This window comes from Acomys russatus, chromosome 32 (genome assembly GCF_903995435.1).
Source record: "Acomys russatus chromosome 32, mAcoRus1.1, whole genome shotgun sequence".
Lineage (NCBI taxonomy): Eukaryota > Metazoa > Chordata > Mammalia > Rodentia > Muridae > Acomys > Acomys russatus.
In genome coordinates this window covers 19,099,959-19,119,731 of record NC_067168.1, presented here as the reverse complement: position 1 = coordinate 19,119,731, position 19,773 = coordinate 19,099,959, and the positions used below count along the sequence as shown (strand labels likewise).

Below are 19,773 nucleotides of genomic sequence, written 5' to 3'. Positions count from 1 at the left end.
CATATAATGCTACTTTTGGTATTTTTTTCATGTCAGAGTGTTTGGCACTGACAACCATTGGGTAAGCTCTTCCCTGAGTTACACAATTTCATTGCATATTTTAAACATTGGGAGTTTACCAAAACAGCAACTGTAAATATTTCCTGGTTTGTAATTTCACAGTTTTTTTAAGAGTATAATTTGATTTGTTTTACGCTTTAAATTTATTTTATTGTGAATTTTATATGAGTACTATATTTATATCATTTTTACCCCTCCCTCTCCTCCCACCACCTTCTCCTGTGTCTCCCAAACCATTGGTCCTCTACAAATTGATGGTTTATTTTGTTTTAATTACTATTATCTCAAACATACACACTATTTTATACACACACACAGACACACACACACACATATCCTCCTGAGTCAACTAAAAGTTGTTTATATGTACATGGTTTTAGGACTATTTGATACTGTATGGCCACTTAGGGGGTTCATCCCTTAAAAGAGTAATACTCCCTCTATCCATAGTCATTAACTACCTGTAGCTCTTCATATAGGCATGAGACCTTGTAAGATTTTCCTTTATCCATTTTCTTACATGGCAATGATATTATAGAATTTTCATGCATGTAGGTTCCTTCTCATATCTAGGAGACACCATTCCACAACACACAATATCATGATCGTTAGGAGAAGCAATTGCGTTGTAGATGTATCATTTGGAGGCAGAAATTACACTGTCATTTTTTTCCTGCATTTTGACCAGTTGTAGATTTTTAAGGGTCCCATCTGCTTCATTGATGAAGGATGAGAGCTACATTTGTATCTGGATACAAGGATATGTCTAGAATTCAGTTGAAGATTATACTGGTTTAGGAAAATGTCAGTGGAAGGCTCTTCTCTAGGTTCCATACAGTAATTAACTACATTTATAATGCCAGGCCTAAATCCCCTCCTATTCAATGGGCCTTAATTCTAAGTAGATAGCTGTTGGCTTCACCCATGATAGTGCTGCTCTTGGTTATATGTTGCCATAATGGACCTTTTGTGGTTCATAGGAATTATAGGTGGATAGGACTATTGATGGCTTTTCTCTCTGGGTCCTTGCACAGTACCTTTTCCTGCTCTGAGAGGCTTCCAGGTCAGATCCAGCTTGATTCCTGCCAATCCTATGTTCAAAGTATGTGATGTCTTCAACAACAGAGAGTTATCTTCAAGTTCTATGAAGCAACCAAAGTCAATACAAATGCCTATATTGTTTGACTCTTTTAACCAGTAACTCACAAGGATGTTTCTCTTACCTGTTATATAGTCTATGGCTGTTGAGGGGAGCACCATTATCCCAAGTAGTGTAATCTTTATACATAATGAATCCCTATGACTTTTTCAAACTTTATTAATGTTATTTCTACCTACTTTTTCTGTTCCTTCTGTTCCTTCCCCAGTTAAAGCCCCACCCAGTTATCCATAAGAACTACACTCGGCCACATTCCTCTCCAGACCTCTTTCTCCCCACACCTTACCACTGTTCTTTTTCACTCCTCTGGTTTCTCCAATTACTCCACGTTACAAACTCACATCTAAGTATCTAGAGCTAAGATTCACAATAAGATACAAAGGACGGTATCTATTTTATTGGCCTCTGTGGCTTTACTCAGTACAATATATTTTAGTTCTGTCCTTTTACCTACAAATTTATTTCAATTTTCCATATGGCCAAATAAAATTCTACTGAAGACACAGAATGTTCTAAACAAGTGAAGGAGGGGTTCTGGGACATATCTGTCAGTCTATTCATTGTCTTTTTATCAAAGTCAGGTGGTGTTTGTCATGAGAATGCTCAAGGAACGCCACAGTAAAGTGTTTCTGGAAAATATTGGTAAAGTGGAAAAATAAACTGCATTACAACACCAGGTATCATAACCGAAAATTCAAGTTAGTTTCCTCATCTTACTGAAAGAAGAAATCAACTGCTTTAATAACTTACAGTAGAATAACTGGAGAGTGAGCCATGGTGTTTAGTTGCAAATGTCAAGTCTAGAATAATTTCATAAAGCTATATAATTTAAAAAATCACCAGGAAGTAGAAAATTAAAGGGAGAACATAAGATGAAAATAATATCAAAGATCAATTGCTCTAAATATGAGAATAAAAAATAGAGCTACACTTTTAAAAATTGGAATATATCACATTAAAGTAGTCCTTCTAGGGGCACTAATGAGCACTTACTGGGGTTTATGTGGATCTTAGTTTGGTTCCCAGCACCTATGTTGGACGGTTCACAACTAAGTCTAATTCCAGGGAATCTGATGCTCTCATTTGCTTCTATGAGCTACAGCATGCACACAGCGCACATAAACTTAACATATAAATCATAAATAAATTTTATTTTTAATATTTTTTAATTTAATTGTATACATTCAAATGTGGTGGTTTGTACTATTTTTGTACATTATAAATACTATGATTTTTTTTTAAAAATAGAGAAAAATGGGAACACCTAATGGGAAATGAATTCAAATTCAAATGCAATCATTCCTTTATGGTAATCACTCAATTTTCTTATTTTGTAGTTAGATTTGTTATATTCATGTTTTTAATTTTATAACATCTATAATTATACAGTTGCATTGAATATATTCTCCTGCACAGATGTTTAAAATAACAGACAAATTTGGTACACACGAAACACTTTCTTACCATTGACTCTATAAAACCTTCATTTAGTGAGAACCACAAATAAGATGGGTGCCACGTGATATTAGCTTTTAAACCACGATTAGACTTCAGAAGCCCAGATACATTTCTAGTATGTGTGAAAGAATAACTTACTTTCAGCTCTCAGATAGCCTAAGATAGAAGATATATCCAAATCACATAGAGCCATGTACCCCTTCCTCGTCTCAGTCGTCTGTGGGTCTCTCTATATTTTGTTCCCTGTATCTAAAAGGCATCCCCACCACTCCATCATCTGAAATGATTCCATATCTCTATATCTCCCTCGGGAGACAAATTTTGACTACTTTGGAGAGTTTGGTTGAACTACACAAAAGTCAAGTGTCCATTTATGTTCTTATGACACTATATTATTTGTTTACTGCTTATAACCCTACTTTACCAGAACTAAGTCACTGTTGCTAAGCCATGATTTGGGTACTCCCACTAGGAAATAAAATTTGGGTTCTATAGAACCATAGAACCATGTTTCATACAATTTTGAATTTTTATTTTACTCTCTTGGTGGATGTTATTCAGAGATATTCAAACTTTTCTATGTTATATAGGATAGTAGTGGTATGTAAAACAGTGCTTTTTTTTAAAGTATTCATAACACAGTGCTTTTTAACTCTGTTTCAGGTACTAAGTTAGCTTCTGAAATGTGTCCGTCCTCAGCTTCTTTTTTTTTTTTTTTTTTCCTGATAAGATAGCATCAGCCCTTCACTGGTTATGCTAGAAAAAGTGAAATAAAATTTATGATACAACTATGACTTAAATTTTTTCTTCAATAGACTTTGAAAATTTCTTTCTGTAGCACCAAATCTGCATGATTATCTTAAACATAGGCAGAAGATGACAGCTCCCTAATGAATATATAACACACTGATACAGAAATCATCCACCACCCAAAAATTACACTATTGAGTATAGATATACTGCAGGGTACTAAACATATTTTAGCACTTTTGTATAATAATTTACTTAGTATTCATAACCAAAATCACAGCATACAATTATTACTTATATTTATACCTGAAGAAACAAAAGCATATATGTTACTAAATAACTAGCAAATTTATATACCAGAAGTGGAAGAATTATGGAAATTCATAAATATCCTATAAGTAAGTAAGCTTGAGCTTTTCTTTCTTTCATAACTTAAAATTACTCTTTCCCACTTAAGAAATGCTCAATGTCCCTGGTCTTCAGGGAAATGCAAATCAAAACAACTCAGGAGTTCTATGTCACACCGATCAGAATGGCTAATGGCAAGGATGTGGGAAAGGGGGAATGCTCCTCCATTGTTGGTGAGAGTGCAAATTTGTACAACCACTTTGGAAATCAATCTGGTGCTTTATCAGAATATTTGGAATAGTTCTACTTCAAGACCCAGAAACACCACTCCTTGGCCATATACATGAAAGATGCTCCACCATACAACAGGACCATTTGTTCAACTATGTTCATAGTAGCTTTATTTGTAATAGCCAGAATCTGGAAACAACTAGATGCCCCTCAAGCAAAGGATGTATAAAGACACTGTGGTGCATTTACATAATGGAATACTACTCAGCTATTAAAAACAAGGAAATCAAATAATTTACAGGCAAATGGATGGAACTAGAAATGACCATCCTGAGTGAGGAAACCGAGACTCAGAAAGACACACATGGTGTGTACTCACTTCTAAGCGGATGTTAGCACATAATATGTGAAAAGCACACTACAATAGACAGATCTAAAGAAACCAAATAACAAGGAAGACCATAGGGGGAATGCTTAATTCTCCTTCTGAAGAACAAATAGAATAGACACCAGAAGTAGTTGAAGAGAAGAAGCAGGAATGGAGCCTACCCCAGAAGACCTCTGAAAGATTCCACCCAGCAGGGGATACAAGCAGACACTGAGACACACTGCCAAGTTCCTGAGACAGTGTGTGTGTGTGTGTGTGTGTCTGTGTGTGTGTGTGTCTCAAGCATTATCAAAAGTACCTGATCACTGAAGTTATAAAGCTGTTGAGAACAATGAGAACCTTTCATTCAGCAATGCAACGACTGATAGGGCCACAGAAAAGTGTCTTAGTGAATGAACAAGAGAGCTCATTATAGGGATCTCACATGCTTTGCCTTAAGAGTTTCTACTATTTTCACGCTAACTTGGAATCATCAACTTCGTGATGTATACTGTAAACCACTTATAGAATTTTAAAAGCTATTTGGAGGGCAAAGTGGTGTCACATGCTAAAGAGCACTGGAGGAGATCAAGGGAGAACTTTCAGAGTTGATTCTCTCCCTCTGACGTGTGAGTCCCAGGGATGAATTCAGGCTTTCAGTCTTCGCAGGAAGCACCCTTACCCACTAAGCCATCTTGCCTATCCCTAAGTCATTTGCTTTTTTTTTTTTTAATTTTAAATTTTTTAAAATTTTATTTCATTAATTTATTCATAGTACATCTCAATTGTTATCCCATCCCTTGTATCCTCCCATTCCTCCCTCCCTCCCACTTCCTCCTTCCTCCCCTCCCCTATGTCTGTGACTGAGGGGGACTTTCTTCCCCTGTATATGCTCATAGGTTATTGAGTCTCTTCTTGATGACCTGTTATCCTTCCTCTGAGTGCCACCAGGCCTCTCCATCAAGGGGAGGGTGCTGGAAACTTAAGTCATTTTCTTAAGTGTACATTTTCCATTGTCATTTTGCAACAACAAAGGATCATAAAAGAGAGACCAATTCTGCACCATGGTAAAAGTGTTTTTACCATGTGTTTAATCTTTCACATGTATAGCCACCCATGAGCCAGAGCTGGAAGCTGGTCTCTTTTTCCTACCATGTTGTACTGAAGCAAGGCTGAATTTTGTTAGAATGATTTGGTGTGTGTGTGTGTGTGGGGGGGGGGGGGGATGGTTGATTTGGCATTGAAAAAAATTTGGTCCAAGAATAAAGCAGAAGTAGAGCCCTGTGGGCTGTATTATTCTTGTTTGTACCCTTTCCTCCAGGCTATTTGCAGTACCCAGCACCATGTGCAGAGCTGACAGAAACAGCCCATCTCAGCCAGGAAAACATGCTCCTGATTCCCTCTCTACCACAAGCCTAGTGGGTATCCTGAATATTTTTTTTTAGGTATTACCAATCTGCAGTGTGTGTGCTTGTTGCCTCTCTCCGCCATTTGAATAGTAGAGAGTAGGTAAACTGTTCACTATTTATATCAACTTCATGTTACCCCACAAAGGAATTAACAGAGCAGTCAACAAACATATAAAGGGACCAGGAACATCTTTGGGAACACAATATAACATTAATTGCCAATGTGTGCTTCCTGTTCCCTGTGCATTAACGATGTCTCACACTTGATAAACACCTCTACGAGGGTCCTGGAGGAGCCCTTGTCAGTCTATAGCCAGAAATTCAGCTTAAGCTACCATCTCCAGAGTAAGAAATGCCTTTGAGTAGGAGAGGAGCTGTGCTCAGTCTCCTATACACAGGCTATGGGTATCAGCCAGAAAATCATACACCATGAGGCAACTCAGGTCCCCATGCCCTTCTATAGATGAATGTAGTTACAGATTTGAGACACAGGGATTTTAAACTATGCATCAATGAAGACAAGAGTCTCTTGCAGATAACTCGGCCCTCTTTATGCAGCTCAAACCTACAGTGCAATTTATGTTTATTTTATTTTGTTTTATTTTGTAGTTTATACACAGTACTGGCAGGATCTAAGAATAAAAATGCTGGCAAAACAGAGAAGTCTCTGTGTGAAGCTTCAGAACAACTGCCTATTTCTCTCTCCAACAGTTATTTGGAGCTTTAAGCACTGGAGAGCTTGCCTTTTCCCATTTTTGTTTGTTTACTGTTTAGTTTTGGTCAAAATATCAATAGCAACCAATGAAGTGTGATTGGAGAAACAGGCCAGCTCTTGTCAGCTGTTCCTATGCTGTCATGGCCCTGCAGAGGCCTCTGTGTGTGTTCTGAAAATGGCAAGAGATACGCATTGTATATTCAAATAATACAGCAATGAAACCAAGATTCAAGGGTTGTTAATCTCAAACATATTATGGGATTGCAGTGCAACTAAGGTACTGAGTGTCTCCATTTTAATTACCGGGGTTGGCAGAGGAATCCAATTATGCTGCTGTGTCCCCAACATAACCCTGTCTCTTTGTTTGCTGCTGGCAGATTCTCAGCATGTTCCGATCACCTTTGTTTATTTGTTTATTGACTGTTTAGATTTCTCCTCTCAGGCCTCCTACTCTAATTTGAGACACAGTTTTTGGAGGTTTATTTTCACTGAAGGAGTAACTCATCATCTTGCAAGCGTGAAGTATTCCATGCTAACAATGATTTTTCGGTACCGTTCCCCAGTGGAATTCTAAAGACGGGTATGACTGGCTCCCTATAAGTACTGCACCGTTGTTTCAATTTGGATGTCACAGGCATTGGTATAGCACATGTTATTCTCACTTTAAGATTCCAACATGACAGGGAAATTTTAAACAGGGAGTAGATTCTCATTGTGCAGGAATTCTCAGTACCATGCCAAACGACTCATGAGATCCATTTGCTTCTATATATGTTTCTTTACTCCAGTAACCATAAGATGTAGGTTGTGAGGAAAAAATGTTCTGCTAAATTATCGTACTTAGTAATAACTAAACAGAGATACTATCTCCATAGTCAAAGAGTGGAGTGTTTATTATCGCATTAGTGCCGTCCATCTTTCTCTCCATCCTGCTCGTCACTGTCTCTGCGGTCCTCTCTTCTGTTCTGTATCAGTACTGCTCACCCCTGTCTGCTTGTTCTTCCTTAACTGCTCTAATAATTTGATAACTAGTCACCTCTATTCTCTCCTTAATAACTGTCCATTTCAATTTCCTTCTAGAAAACAAAATAAACTCTTCATATAAGCTACCAGTCACTCTTCTCTGGTTCAGGTTATCCCGAATGTGCCTCTACTTGAAGTTTTTTCTCCCAGCCTTGCTTTGTCAAACTCTACACTGATGTGGTGAAGATAGCAAATTGTATAATGCATTTTTCTACCATGAATTTTTATTGCAATTGATACCTACTGGGAAAAGTCAGTTTTCCTCCATAAGTGTCACTGGGCATATGAACTGCAACCCAGGGCATACCACATGCCCAGATGTAGTTGGCCTACACAAAAAGGACTCCATAGTTTTTTTATTATTGTTTTGGCTTGTTTTTTTGTGGGCACTTCTCATTTTATTTTATTTTGATTCGGTATGCTTATATTATTATGTTTTTGTTTTGGTGGTTTTGTTTTAATTTTTTGCACTTGTTTTGATTTTTGAGAGAGAGAAAACACATGAAGTTATGTCAGTGTAGAGCTGGAGAGGATCTGGGAGGAGGTGGGAGAAGGAAAAACATGGTCACTAAATACTGTATGACAAAATTAAATTAAAAACATATATACACACAACACATCTATGTTAAAAATTACATTAGTGTCTCTCACTAGCAGATCTTGTAAAGAAACAACCTATGTAAAAGTCTACACTGAATTTTCTGCTTGGGGATTTTTTAAAATGAAAATGAGAAATGAGAAAAATAATTATCTGTAACATATGAAAAAATATTTGAAATATGTACACATTATTAAGTAGCCAAGACAAACCAAATAATATACTTTGTCTCATTTTTGTGTGCTTCCCAAATATAAAATATATTCTCTCAGAAGCTGTCAATCACATAATTCACTGTTATTAATAATTGTCATCTTGTTTTGTTACAGCTATCTAGAACTTATCCTTTTTTTCTGCCTAAAATTTTGTAAGGCTTGACCCTTATGGTATATGCAGTCTTTGATGACCACCATTGTATTGCATAATTCCATGAGTTTGACTTTATAAGGGTAAAGACTTTTATAAAAATTGGCCAGGAAATCACATGGACAACAGACTTGAGGACACAAAAATATTTACAAAGAAGCAAAACACAAACAATTTCAAAACATCAGTATGTCTATATGAGTCCTATCAATAATATGCCTATACTTATTTTCACATTTCACTAATGGGGTATTCTACTCCACTGTAAACACAAATGTCAAAATCCTGGACAAATATATAAACAATAAATTATGTCACACAGAAAATAAAATAGTCTGAGTCTGGCAATTTTGAGTAATAATCATAAATTCAGCCGGTCATAGTGGCACATGCCTTTAATCCCAGCACTCAGGGAGGCACAGGCAGGTGGATCAATATGAGTTCTACGCCAATCTTGTCTACAAAGCAAGTCCAGGACAGCAAAGGCTACACAGAGAAACTCTGTTTCCAAAAACTAATCCATCTATCAATCAGTCAATCAATCAATCAATAATTATCCAAATTCTGGGCTCACTTTTACAGAATATTTTGTTGAAAACTGGTTTGAGATTATATAGAAGAAAACGGGCAATAATTCATTGTATAAGCAATATGTAAATATATTTTTGGTGCAAGATTTAGTCAATAGATAATCTAGGTGCAGTTGAGTAGATTGAATTACAATCCAAATAAAATTGTACAAAGAGCATTAAACTTTTCTGGTCATGGCTCACACATCTGACATTTCAATTTTGCTAAACGGTTACTCTGTAATTTTCAATCTAGCAAGGAAAATTAGCACAATGACATTAAGAATTGGCCTCCTGAGTATGCCAGGAGTGTAGGTTAGTAGATTTCCAAATGAGAAGATGAAAGAGACAGTTTGCTACCTGAATAGTCACCCAAAGCTCTCTATAATGTTGGAGCATTTTCTTCAGCCTTCTGCCCCAACATTTCTGAGAGACATATTTGTGAGGCAGGAACTACTGAGGGTTTGCTTACCCTGTCTAGGTAGAGTTGGGTCATCAACTCTATTTGTATTCAAGCTTGCCCTTTTTCAGGCAGAATTCTGTCTGTGGTAGAAACAAGGACATTTTGGCCAGTGGCTTGTTTGCCACATTTGAAACCATCTCTATAAGGAAGTTCTTTGATGCTCATCATCCTCTTTGAGTTAGATTGTGTGTTGCCAGGAGTTAACCTGTCTCATTGTCAGTGAATCATTAAAATAATAAAAACATTTTAACTGCCACATTCTGCATGTCTCTGAGGTTTTTGAAAACCATATCTAAGTATCCTGCTTTATCTTTCTATAGAATCATATCTATCTTGTGGTAAAAGTAGGCTAGTAACCGAGATGACCATAAGTCTCTGATGGAATTGAAGACCAGGTAGCTGAGTTTTACAATGAAGCTTAGTTGTTTAGGGGATAAGAGGTTTTTTTTTTTTTTTTTTTTTTTTTTTTTTTTTTTTTTTTTTTGGTATAGATAGATATTTTAAGTTGATAATGACAAGATGTGATGGAGATTGGTTTATATTCAGAATTTTAGATGCACCAAGATAGGAAAGATGTTTTCATCAAGACTGTGAAATAGAAATAGCCAGAACACTAAGAATGTAACATTTATATAATTCCTGATTGTGTCATGGTTCTTCTTGCTATAGGTAGTCTATTTTATATATGTGTAATAATATAAATGTATATGTAAAAACGAAAAAAAAAAAAAAAAAGAAAAACTCACTCTAAAAATGAATCAGCATCCCTGTTTGGCTCCCGAGAGCACTGTATCCCTAATCATTATCAGTTTTGGGGGATACATTAATTAGACCGTCCATATATGAAAAAAAATGTTTAATAATTAAAAAAATAATTACTCACTGAATCAATTAACAAGGCTATTAAGGCTCACGGAGACTGAAGTGGCAAACATGGGGCCTGTATGCATCTGCACCAGTGTTTTGTTTATGTCTCATGGCTGTTAGGCTTGTCACTTTTGTAGAACTCCTAACAGTCGGGGCAAGTGTTTCTCTGACTCTTTTGCTGCTCCTGGGACACTTTTTTTTTGTCCAGATAGATATGAGGGCTTTTGCTGTATTTTATTTTGTCCTGTTTGGTAGTTGTCTCTTTGAGGCCTACTTTTTTCAGAAGAGGAAACAGAGGATCCGTGGACCTGAGGAACAGCGGAAGTGAGAAAAACTGAGTTGAGTGAAGGGAGGGAAACTTTGGTTGGGACACATTATATGAGAGAAGAATCTATTTTCAATAAAAGAAAAAAAAAGAATGGGGCTCTGGCTATTTCATATCTCATCTAGAGTATCAGAGCTTATGCCATAAGTGCTAATGATTAATGATCCCACATTTTAGACAGGATATTCATACACCATGATGAAACAGGTTAAGGGAAAGCAAAACCAGCCCACATGTCATATCCAAATGAATCTGTGCAGATGAAACTGAAGGTCTGCTGGTGAAGAGAAGGTTTTCTCAAATGATTTGGAAAAAGCACAGCATGAGTGCCTCTGTCAGGTTTTCTTATCTCCCTGTAGATGACCTCCAGATAAACTTAATGTCTCAAATTCACCCTAATTTAGAGTCAGAGAATTAGGTTGAAGGACAAATTGGCTTCTTACTCCCTCACTGCAGGAATACCTAGATGAGCTTGAGGTTGACATCAGTATGTGGAATCTTTTGAGAGCTTGGCCTATTGACATCAAGAGTTTCAGAAGTAAAAGAAAATGGCCTCTAGGGTCCTTATTGTAGATGCAGGACAACTAGATGTCATAGCATTGGTGGGGTAAATAAACCCCAATGTAAAACTTGATGAATTTTTGAGATTTAAAGCACAAAGAAAGTTTTGTTCATTTGAACCAAGTGGATGTTGTAGTCATATTAACAGCACTGGCCCACTCCAGGAAAAAAACTTTTAGGATTCAACGTCACCCTCCTGTGAGTAACCAAGCCTAATATATGTCATAAAATTTACAGTGCTTAATGTCAGCAATGGCAGAAGACAATGAATGACCAAGGCTAGCAAAAAAAAAAAAAAAAAAAAAAAAATGACACTAGTTCCAAATAAAATAACTATCTTATTTTCCATTTTAACTTTCAAATACTTTTGATTATGTTTTAGTTAATGTGAAAAGCAAGAAGACAAGAGAGAGTGTCAAAAAGAAGGTAAGGATGAATGTATTTACACCAAACCTCATGAGGCTTGAATTCCAGAGCTCCTTCCTCCTAGAGGGGCCCTGAACCAAATATGGCCTCCACAGTTGATTTGTGAAAAAGAAAGGTGTTTGGTCTCCATCTTAGGTAGGCTGCAGGATTTATAAAGAAAGCCATGAGAATGGCATTTAAACAAACAACAGAAGAACTTGCTGTTTTGTATGAATTTTTATAAACTTACTGAAAGTTAATCCAAATCTGTGGAATAGACTTTTGTTGCATGGAGACTGGAATGTTAAAGGCTAGAGGACATGTGATCCAGTAGGTTTAACCAGTTCAATATTTGTGGTCTGGTAGAAAAGGAAAGCAAAACATTTCAGTTTTGTACAGAGTTTTATGTACAAATTTTATAAGGAAGCAAATTAACCTATTTTATTTTCATGTTTAATATCAAAGGTGGATTTTTAAGCAACTTTTAATGACAGCATTTTGAGAGGAAGGAGGAAAGGATATGAATACACAACCACAGAAACATTTCTTATTGGATGGTGTCATGTCTAACTAAGGTTTGAAGAAGGTAAGATGTTCAAAGAATACATTATGGCTGAAAAGCAAGCCCTGAATAAGACATTAACGTCACACCCCTCTAGGACTCAGATAACCTCACGGTAGAGGTGGAAAGTGTTGTCAGACAGGGAGAGAGACCATCTTTCATCATGACACTGGTCTTTCACTCAGAATTTCACAGCTGCTCTGGGACTCCACAAGATTGGATCTGTCAGCAGCCAGTCATGGATAGGGGAAGGACTCTTGAGGCCCAACCCCTCCCACCTGAACTGTTGTCTACAGATAGATTCTGGGAGAGAGAGGACTCTTCAGTTGTGTGCCACTGGTGAGCCCACGAGGGTCCAATGGATAGTTCCAGACCCACAGTTATACAGATGGTCTTGGTTAAGCTCAGTGGGCCAGAAAACAAACTTCAATAACATGACTGTGGGAAATGGATTTGTAAGGGAGAGATTCACAGGGGTGATAGGACATAAGAGAGAATACGAGGAGATAATAATAGCAACGAATATATGAAACTGTCAGACAAATTTAATAATTAAAATTTCTTGTAATATTCAATTAAAAATAGCTTCCCCCTTAAAATGAAATCTTGTTGGAAAAAAAATGTTTAAAGTAAAAGTATGTGTAATGTTTAATCCTGATTAAGGTATTGTAAATGAAAAGTTTTGAGCTAGATAAATGTCATAGAGAAAATAGCCAAGTTGCAAATAAAAGAATTCAGCACAGATGGATATTATTGGTATTTATCAAGTGTTAATAAATACATTGCTTAAATTTATTATAAATGGAAAGGGCAGAGGAGCCTTACAAAGAAGAAAATTATAAAATAACAAGCTGTGATGTTTGCAGTAGTAAAAATTGAACATAATAAAGAATAAAACAATTTTAGCTGAAATTAAAACACAATGAACCATCAAGCTGAGAATGTAAATAGAGTCCTATTTTATTCAACCATAAAATTTTTGTTTTCTTATTTATCAGGCTATCCATGCTGTAACCTGCCCCCACTAGTTAAAACCAACTCCTCTTTTATGAGAACTATGTTGCTTTTCCTCTCAGAACATTGTGCCCTCAGGTGACATTTGTGACACTTACAGTTGCATCACAACCTCCTTGGAATACACAATCCGTTGAATTGGATTTCCATTTGGACATCTTCCAAAGCCATTGCTTTGAGAGTGGTTCACAAACCATCAAATGGTGCAGGCTGGCTTAGCATAGTTAGTTTCCTGTTGATGGTAAGCATGTGGAAGCATCAAGATTATAAGTGTAATGTTTCTCTGTGCAGACAGATTAAACTGCATATGATGCAGCATTTATCTTCAGCTATACTCAAATCTCCCTACATTGGAGTAGATATATCCATTATAGTTCATTTATGACAGACAACTGATAACAGCAGAGAACTGAGATGAAAAGGCAGATATGGCCACATATTTCCTCAAGCTGGCCACAGTGGCCAGTCTTCTCTTTTATTGAAGTTTTCCTCCAGTGAGTAATATGATTTAGGGTTTGATATTCTTTTTACAGAAGGATGATATCAGATAAAGGTAACTATCTTTGAAACTAGTATATCTCCAAGAAAAGCCAAGGAACAGTAGGCAATATAAAGATAGTATGGAGACAATATGTCAGAAGACTATGGAGCTTGCTCTGATCCAGTTTACTAAGGCAACATTCAAATGTTATGCTTCTAAAGAAATATCTGACCTTGATACCAAAAATCCCTGTGAAGTTTCATGTACAAAAAGTTTGCAGATTATATTCATTCATACATAACCACTCAGCATGGCTTTATGTACCTGAATTTTGGTGAAACTGCCTACCCATTTCATATTATTTTTCTTGAGATCCAGAACCTCAAGTTCTAACAGCTACATGCAGTCTCCATGGTCTCTGAAGAACAGTGCTCACAGTTATGTAGTTTCTACTTGCTGCTTCCTATAGCTGTAGAATGGGATTCCCAGGTAGGTCATCTGGCGGCTTGTTTGTGCTGCTTTGCATTTTGTATTCATTTACGTCACAGGAAACAAAGCTGTTTTGATTTCCCACCAAGATTCATGAAAAGAAAGAGCTTAAATGTAAGAATAAGTAAGCTTTTGAGTCATAGATGAAAGTTATTTTGTGATATTTTATAGGATTAAACAAAAACTAAACGGCTAGCACCATAGCCCTTGTGTTTTAGATTTTCCCATCTTACGTATACACTTCCTCCTTCACTGCAAGCTGCTCAGCATTTCCCACCTATCTTCAATTTATTAGACACAATAACTAACCCCTTACAGCACACTAATTCTCCTGATTGATCTTTTCATAAAACGTATTTGTAACTTTTTCTCAGAAGTATCCATCCATCTACTCCGTTTTGTCTAAACTGTTCATCACACCACAACCTTGGCCAGCTGAACCAAGCTGCACAGGGAACCGTTTCTCACTGAGATCAGAGCCTTCGTGAGAGGGAAGGCTTGCTGTTTTATTTTGGTTTTTAATAACATAATATTTTTCTGTTACACTAACATGAATTTTCATATCATCCTACAGAACGGAACACATGCATACATTTTTGAGTGATTTGCATTGGTTAGCGGCATGTGGCAAAGCTCTCTTGCAATTTTCGGGTCTGATCTGAAGCAACCTGACAATCTTTAATTAACAATAATAGTTTAAATCATCCATTCGATGAAGTAATTTCAAGACATTGTACTAAGCATATATTACATTTGTGGGGGAAGTTGCAGGAGATGCAGGAGACATGGAATGTGCTTTTATGGGAGTTTTTGGTTGCAAAATCATAATGAAAAATACATTATATAATTCCAGAGTGTCAAGCTTTGAAAAAGGTGTGGGATATTGGGGATAATGATAGTCTGATACGTGAGCAAGAGACCACAATTTGCACGAAATCTATTTAGAACAAATATAGACATGATCTGGAATAGAGGGAGGTAAAGTATGGATGGAATATGGCAATTATGGGTGGCCATTTTTTGGAGATTGGGAAGAGGTAAGGCCGAAGAAAGTAAAACCAAAATGAAAGTTGGCTTAATAGCGTTTGAGCTGTGTATATCTTATATTTGCTTTTAGCTGTGACTTTAAATGTTTAGACAATTCTGGGCAAAGATAATGCAAAATAATTTACATATTTTTAAACAAAATACATCTATGAATAATAAACTATAATGGGGGAAACTGGGAGCATTTAAATACCTATTAATATACCAGTTAAGTATATATTAGACTAGTTTGATTTGAAACAATGAAACAAAAAATAGTATTCAGAAGCATAATCAGTAAAGACCACAATTTCAAGTGTGTTGTTGTCTGTGAGAGTAACTCATATTTCTGATGTGATATCTTTAGGTTTCCTACACATGAGTTAATATGTATGCTTAGAAAGACATTTTCAAAACAGATAAGCTCAATACAGGTAAATTATATGTTTTAACTATCACAGTTCTTTAAACTAATACAATATTTACAATAAAAAGCAGTGATTTAGGATTAACTGTGAATCATACTATTTGCATCTTTTATAGCTTTTTAGCAAGCATTTTGTTAGTCTTCATTAAATTTCACAAGGTGATTCATTAAAATTCTGAACTAGGTATTAAGTTCATGGTTTTTCTGGTGGACACCTTTATTCTCAGTATTCATGAGACAGAGGTAAGTGGATCTCTATGAGTTTGAGGCCAGCCTGATTTACAAAGAGGGTTCCAGGATAGCCACTGCTGTTATGCAGAGAAACCCTGTTTCACCCTGTCTCCCCAACCCAGAACAAGAAAAGGAGGAGGAGGAGGAGGAGGAGGAGGAGGAGGAGGAGGAGGAGGAGGAGGAGGAAGGGGTTTAATCATGGAGCTATGATTAAATGTGTGATTTGAAGAATCAAGTGTAGGCACTAGTTTTTAAACTACTTTTTATTTGGGGTTCCTTAAGCCTCTGCCTCCCTTCCAAGCACCCAACTCTACATAGGAGAGAAGCAAAGTTAGGAGGGACTTAGACCTCTTTAGACCTGCTTGTGGCTGGTTGTGGTTATAAGGTTCTTTGGGAAAATACCAATTTCAGTCATCAGGATGTCCAGCAGTCCATCAGAACCAGCAACCTTCTTTTTCCATCCATCTCCTCAAAGCCTCCTTTGTCTCTCAGAGCATCCCTCAAAGCATCCTCCTCCTTTCTCTGGGCTCTGGTATTCATGTCTCTGAGTCCTTGGAATTAAACTATGAGTGGCTGGTAAAGACCACGCCCTACTTTGACCCACATGAGTTAATTGTCAGTAGTGTATAAACTAAAAGCAGTTCTATATCCCACCCCTGGGATTAAAACAAAAGATGTTTACATAACATAACTGAGTTTTTAAAATTTTATTTTATTAATTTATTCTTGTTACATCTCAATTGTTATCCCATCCCTTGTATCCTCCCATTCCTCCCTCCCTCCCATTTTCCCCTTACTCCCCTCCCCTATGACTGTGACTGAGGGGGACTTCCTCCTCCTGTATATGCTCATAGGGTATCAAGTCTTCTTGGTAGCCTGGTAGCCTGCTGTCCTTCCTCTGAGTGCCACCAGGTTTCCCCCTCCAGGGGACGTGGTCAAATATGAGGCACCAGAGTACGTGTGAATGTCATACCCCACTCTCCACTCAACTGTGGAGAATGTCCAGCACACAACAAGAAAATTTGCTCAACCATGTTCATAGCAGCCTTATTCATAATAGCCAGATCATAACTGAGTTTTTAATGAAACCAAACTTCCACTATATTCAAATGACCAATGATAATATTTCACTTGAATAGTCTATGTTATATTTCTGTATTCTTGAAATGATGCACAGAGAACTAAAGAATGTAATAAGCTGCTCCTCCCTGTTATTTTAAAGAACTGAAGTTATTAATGAAAATTTAGTAAAAAGTATATTTTAAAAGTTGGGACACTGTTACACTTCTGGAAAGATGAAATAGTTACACCACATATTAAATATAATAAAAAAACTCCAGATTTTACATTAAAAAAAATAAGAAGATTCAGGAAGATTGTGTTAAAGATAACAAACTGTGAGTGTGAGGATCTAAGAGAGAGGTTGGAGAATAGCTTGAGTTCTTTGCAATTCATGTAATCCTAGATGAAGAAGCTGGTAACCTACTAATGTCAGTGGGTACTTTTCCTTAACCAAAAAGAAAATCTGATGAAAGGCATAATGTTAAAATATGTCCCAGCTCACAGGACAAGTCAAAGAAGGTTCCCTGGAAGAGGGAGTGGGGATTGAAAGAGGGAGACAGAGACATGAGAAATATGAAACCAAGTCTAGAGAGTCGTGATCAAGGCTTACTTTATTACAAGTGAGTATGGTTTATATAGCAAGGACATCACAAATTCTATTACAACCTCACTGCCCCTGCCCCCAGGCCAGAATACAATCCTCTGAGTAGCTTCCTGTAAGAACTTCCTTATTTCTTGGTTGGTGCCATAGTTTGAGCAGAACCCCTGGGCCCAGATCCTCCCATCATAATGTTCTTCATGCAGGTTTCTAGGACCCTCTGGATCCTTCTATTTCCCCATTCTCCCATACTTCTCTCACCTAGAGTCCCAATAGGATGTCCTCACATCTATCCCAATTTCCTGGTAAGTGAAGACTTTCATGACCCTTGGGCTAGTGTCCAATTATAAGTGAGTATATACCATTTGAGTCTCTCTGCTTCTGGGTGAACTCACTCATTATGATCACTTCTAGTTCAATCCATCTTTCTATAAATTTCGGGAATTCCTTGTTTTAAATAGGTGAGTAGTATTCCCTAGTGTAAATGTACCACAGTTTCTTTATCCATTCTTCTACTGAGTGACACTTAGGCTGTTTCTTTCAAAGGTAAACAATCTGAAGATGGCCTAAACACAAGTCCTGCTTCAGCAAAGGTCAGCAACTCGAAGGTCACAGCATACAGCCTAAGCACAGGATTTCTAGTATGGCTGAATTTAGCATGGCTCCCCATAGGTGACACAATACTGTGATGCTCATATAAAATTATTTTTGTGGATAAATTGTCATTTCAATTGCCTGTAAATTATTTTGCATTCAGACATATAAAAATATAGTAATGTATAGTTTTTCATATTTATTCAGTGGTTTTCTTTTTTTTTATGCAATATGATTTTATTAGCTTTGAGACACCCTGAACCAAAAGATAGCTTTAAAATGGTCCTAAATTTTTAAAAACAATACTCCTTTGTTCTAATATGAATATTTGCATCTGGCAATTAAATTACTACACACATGGAATCCCAGTAAGGCAGGTGAGCATCCAGCGTTGTGCCTGTGGGCACTTTTGGGTGTGGAATCCCACGAGCATTTGAACACTTCTTCCCAGCTGTTTGGATATTGTTCCAGAATAAGCAGTTGTGAAAACAGGAAGACCTGGATGCCTGTGTTGTCACAGCTTGTTCTGTTGTCCCTCTGTGATGGAGGCTGACACAGAACCCTGGCTCTTATTGACATCACTGATATACACCGCTGCTCATCCACTGACTCCTTCCCCAGGGTCACCTTGTTGTCATCACCCTCCACGGTCAGCATATTTGCTGTGATAAATCACCTCATGTGCCACACAACATCCTTGAACTTGTGTAGGAATTTGGGTGACCATATGCTGCTTGAGGCACCATCACAGGCCCAAATAAACCATCTTGAGAACAGCTAACAATGGTGCTGGTGGACAGGACAATGGAGGCGGGGCCCAGGCAACATCTTTAACCCAGTCACTGTGTGCCTCTAGATTTTCCTCCTCCTTCCACTGGCCATCCCTTCCTTCTTCCAGAGAGTTCGATGAGGTTGTCACAGCCACTTGATGCAAACGTCTTGGTGTAATTGGGTTTCTGCCCTGATGATTGAACTATAAGGCCTCAAGAGACAACATCAGGGGCCCAACTGACAGCATTACAGCTGATTGTGTGAGCGATATTAATTTTCCTCACTTCATTGGCCTTCCCCTATATTAGCTCAGCAAGGAGATGGCCCCATCTGAGCTCCCACAGGCTGGGATCAGGCTGCAGTCGTGAGGAGCCCAGAATACAGAGTCCACTGAGGAATCATGTCCTGAGTGATCATGGGTCTTCTCCCATGTCTTATTTCCCTCTTTCCAGATAATGACTTTCTAGTTGTAGGAACTGGAAGCCAGGATATTATTGCTCACATTGGGTGGGACCAGGCCATTTGCCAGACTGGCCCTTCATGTCCTCTGCAATGAGGATAAGCCCTCTATTTAACACACCAAAATTTTTGAAGGACCTGTCATAAGAGTAGGTTACTAGGCAGGTGCCATAATAGTCCATCTGTGCATCAAGAATCATGACTTCATGAGAGGTGTCCACGGTGTTCATTACTGGCACCATAACGGCAGGTGGGGTGACTCACAGCCTCAGACCTGGCAGATCAGAAGCTTCAGTTGCTTTCTTAATTCAAAATTTGTGTAGTTATATATAGGTTGCAAGTATTTCAAAAATATACCTTTAAAGCTTCAACATTGCCTTACCGC

General features: G+C 37.4%; 1 pseudogene; it reads right to left on the bottom strand.

Moving 5' to 3' along the window:
- Positions 1-18,672: 18,672 nt before the first annotated feature.
- Positions 18,673-19,630, bottom strand: LOC127183880 (protein SEC13 homolog; annotated as a pseudogene).
- Between the last annotated feature and the right edge of the window lie 143 nt (positions 19,631-19,773).